Genomic DNA, 4269 nt, shown 5'->3' with positions numbered 1-4269 from the left:
CGGGCTGGGGTTTCGGGCCTGGGCAGAGGCTGGGGCCACAGCCCAGCTAGGGCCGTTTGGACTTTGGGGCAGCAGGGCCTGGTGGGGTGCCTGCCTCTGAAGAAGGGAGGGAGGTGCTGACAGCCCGGCCAGTTCATTCTGGACAGCCTCCGCCCCAGACCTCTGCCACGAGGGCCACTCCTGAGCTGCGGGAGAGGCTGTTCCCCACCTGCATTCCTTGCCTGGCACCCATGATCTCATCCCAGCCCTGCAGCCACCCCCAGCGCAGGAGGCCTCGGTTGGCAGAGGACGGTGCCCTACCCCGAGAGGGTCACCTGACCTGAGCTTGGAGGGCACCCCAACAGGGTAGGTGGGACATGGCACCGCGGCCCCCGACCCTGTCCCGTCAGGTCAATGAGCCCTCTTGATCCTGTCCATGCACTTCATAACCTGGTCACTGATCCTCCGCTGGGCTGCCCCGGAGGGCCTGAGATTTGCCAAGCCCAGCTGTTTTCCCTCTGCCATCTCAGCCACCCAGACAGAGCGAAATGACAAACAGGCGCTGCCCGGGAGGGCGTGGGACAGACCAAGCGAAACTCCTTTTAGGACGGAAACCTCGGAACCCAGGTTGAGAAACCAGCATCCAGCTAAGGCCTGGGGGGTGGGGGAGCCCAGGTGAGCCGACTCAGACCTCAGGAATGGGTGGGGTCTCCACTGGGCGGCAGCACTTCCTCCGCCCCAGCCCAGGGTCCTGTTCAACCCTTACTGCGGAGTTTCCTGGCGACAGGCAGTGACCTGTCGGCCGCCTGTGTGGGAAGCGGCTTGGCGTGGTCCTCACCTTCTCATTAGCGGTGATTCACCCGGGACTCACCTGGCTTCCAGGGACCTGTCCCACTGCCCGCCGGAACCAGCTCGGCCGGCACCCCTGGCGGGGCAGGCCTCATTCCTTCAGCTCCCGTCCTCCGTCCTCCGTGGCAGAGCGTGCCGGGTACACGGGCAGAGCTGGCCGTTCGTCGTCCAACCCACAGCTGTTCATGGAGCACCTACTGCCTGGCGGGCTCCGTGCAGGTGCTGGGCTTGAGAAGGGCCCAGGCAGACCCAAATCCTGACCTCCTGGAGCTCGCATTCTTGTGGGGAAAGTCAGACAGTAAACAAACAAACAGTGAGTCAGTGAGCCCGAGAGCTATGGAGGGAAGTAGGTCCGGTTCGCATGAGACGAGGGCTGTGATTTTCAACAGGGTGCTGGGCTGGGCCTCTGAGGTGACAGTCCAGGAACATCTGGCGAAGAGTAGGAGCTGGGCAGATAGCAGAAAAATGGTGTACTGGGGAACTGCAAGCGCAGAGGACCTGGGGTAGGTGGGGGGATTTTAGAACCAGGGGGAGGCCAGTGTAGCAGAGGAGGGTTGGCAGGGGGGGAGAAGTGGAAGGTCGGGTCGGGGTAGAGGGCAGGGGCTCTCCACTGCATGGGGTCTTGTGGACCTTTGTTTGCACTTTGGTGTTCTGTTTTGTTTGCTTTTAGACTGTTCCCATAGGGTGCACACGCTAACCAGAGACAGACAGAGAGATAGTGAGCGATCACCCCCTGGGGGCATGGCCACGCCACAATCCCTTCTCTCGCAGTCTCCTCTTGGGATTTCGGGCATGCACACATAGGAGCCTGGCCTGTTTTTCAAGCTGCTGGGTCCAGGTCTCAAACAGCGGAGTCAGCCCTGTGGAATCCAGTACTTTAACCAGCACCACCTACCTGTCCCCGTTGTTGTTTTGTTTTGTTTTGTTTTTTTCTTGGAGCGGTTTTTTTTTTTTTTTTTTTTGCTATAGGGCACGTGCGCTCGCCAGACAGACAAAGAGAGATAGAAAGCGAGAAATCACCCCCCAGGGGGGATGGCCACACCGCAATCCCTTCTCCTCCGTTCTCCTCTCAGGATCTTGGGCATGCACGTGCATGCGCCCGGCATGGGTTTAAGCCACTGGGTCCAGGACTCGAACCATGGCCGAGTACATGGGAGTTCAACGACATAGCCATTACGCTAATTATGCATATTACATAGCTATTATGCTGGTCCCTGTTTTGCTTTGTTTTTCATCAAAAGGCATGTACACTTACCAAAGAGAGACAAAGAGTGTCCCCAGTGGGACGTGGTCATGCCATGATCCCTTCATGTCTCTCTTCTGTCAGGATTTAGGACACACGTGTACCCAGCCTGTTCTTCAAGCCACCAGGTCCACTACTCTAACCACATGATTAACCATGTGGGATCTGGTGTCCTCAGCCAGCAGACCACAGGGTCGGCCCTCAACTTGGGTCTTTAATTGCATTGAATTCTGACAAAAGGCTCCCAAATCTCCTCAGCTGAGTCTGACACCAGCCCCCGAGGCGTCTGCGCAGTTCAGAGGTCAGAGAGCTAACTCCGGGGTCAGGAGTACTCCAGCCGGGAGGTGACCTAAATGGGCAGAGGGGTTTCTGGTGGAGGACACGCGCAGAGAGGCCTGGCTGGGAGACCAGGCTCTGCTCACAGAGCTGTCGCAGGATGAGGAGGAGAGGCTGGGGCCAGCCACAGGGAGGCCAGCCCACTCCAGCCCAGCCTGTCTCTCCAGACTCATCCGGGACCACGCCCATCTGGCAGCCAGTGCTCCACTTCTGTCTACTCTGAGCCTTTGCACATGCTGTTCCCCCTCCCGGAGCTCCCTGCCAGCCTTTTCCTGGTGAATTCCCACTCACGCTGCAGGGTTTGGCTCGGGCAACACTTGCTCCACCAAGTGGTCTCCAAGTCCCCAAAGCAGGTCCGCCTTCTGTGTGCCCCAGGGGCTAGCATTTCCCCCTTGTGTCCTGCCTGCCTGCGGGAGGTTTCACTTCTCCAGGAGACCTCGGCCTGCAGGAGGGTTTGGGCAGGAGGGTTTGGGCAGCTCTGAGCCTAGCACAAAGGCTGCCGTACAGTAGGTGCTAAGACAGAGACGTGAACAAATGCCCACCAGGATTTCTTTTTTATTATTTTAAGAATTATTTAATTTGACTTTATTTATTTTAATTTGACCTTAGAGGGACAGAGTGGGAGAGAAAGAGGGAAGATGAAAAAGCAAGCCATCAGGTCCAGGACTTGAACCATGGTTGGCCATGGGGGAATCCAGTGCCCTTAACCAGCACGCCACCTGCCGGCCCTGCCCACCAGCATTTCTGAGCGGAGTGACAAGATCAGACTCACGATTTACGAAGGCGACTCTGATTCCAGTGTGCATATTGGCAGGGGCTGGAGGGGGTCACAGCCCGGAGGCTACTGCAATAGTCCAAGCAAGGGTCAGGAGGAGCTGAGGGAGGACAGGCCCAGGGTGCCAGCTGCTGGGAGTGAGAGGAAGAACAGCTAGGAACATGTGTTGGGGGGGACGTCAATAGAGCTGCTGACCCTGGTCCTGAGGTCTGAGGGAGAGGAGCGTGGGGTCTGACTTGCGCCGTTGATTGTGTGTCCTTCCTTACGTCTTCCCTGCAATCTAGAATACCACGTGGTCACGAGTGTAGTGTTGAACCCAACTCTGGGTTAAATCCCATCTCACTACATACTCGCCGTGTGACGCTGGCGGATTATCAACTTCTCTGTTCCTGGGCTTATCTATGAGGCAAGGCTAAGAGCTGAGAGTGACTTACTGCATTGAACGATTCGAGTATGATTAAAGTTTATTCTCTTAACGTGTGTTAAAATCAGGGTGAGTCTTAAAATCGATGGCATGGGGGTCAGCAGGTGGCATAGTGGTTAAGGCATCGGACTCCCACATGGTTGATTGCAGTTCGAGTCCCAGACATGGTGGCTTGAAAATCACTGGGTGCATGTGCGCGTGTATGCACCATCCTGAGAGGAGAACGGAGGAAATGACCACCCCTGGGGTGATTTCTCACTTTCCCTCTCTCTGTCTCTCTCCTGTGAGCACATGCGCCCTATGGCAAGAACATAGAAAAATCAATGGCATTTCACAGATTAACCAGCTGTACTCTTCAACGGCACATAGACAATGTTATACCGAACGATTGGTGAGACTTCAAGTTTGATAAAACAGAAAACGAAGGGAGGGAGACATCAAGATCTCAGTACCTGGTGTGTAGTAAGGGTTGAGAAAATGCTAATTATTGCTATAACCGTCATTTGTTTGTTTGTTTGCTATAGGGCACATGAGCTCACTTCTCACCAGAGAGAGAGGGAAAGTGAGAACCCCCTTCACCCCGGGGCCGGGGCGGGAGGTTGGCCATGCTGCAAACACTTCTTCATTCTCTTCTCAGAACTTTGCGCATTCACGCAAATGCAC

General features: G+C 56.1%; 1 long non-coding RNA gene across 1 annotated transcript in view; it reads right to left on the bottom strand.

The window, feature by feature from the left end:
* LOC106734871 (uncharacterized) overlaps positions 1-1030 on the bottom strand; it is a 10428-nt gene extending 9398 nt beyond the window's left edge. Inside the window, exon 1 of the long non-coding RNA XR_003549408.1 lies at positions 851-1030. This is a non-coding gene — a long non-coding RNA (uncharacterized LOC106734871). The remainder of the gene's footprint in view (positions 1-850) is intronic.
* Between the last annotated feature and the right edge of the window lie 3239 nt (positions 1031-4269).

The sequence above is a fragment of the Tupaia chinensis genome, unplaced genomic scaffold (assembly GCF_000334495.1).
Source record: "Tupaia chinensis unplaced genomic scaffold, TupChi_1.0 Scaffold000238_1, whole genome shotgun sequence".
In the NCBI taxonomy this organism is placed as follows: domain Eukaryota; kingdom Metazoa; phylum Chordata; class Mammalia; order Scandentia; family Tupaiidae; genus Tupaia; species Tupaia belangeri.
Note: the sequence above shows the minus strand (reverse complement) of the source record. Positions and strands in the feature narration are given on the sequence as shown.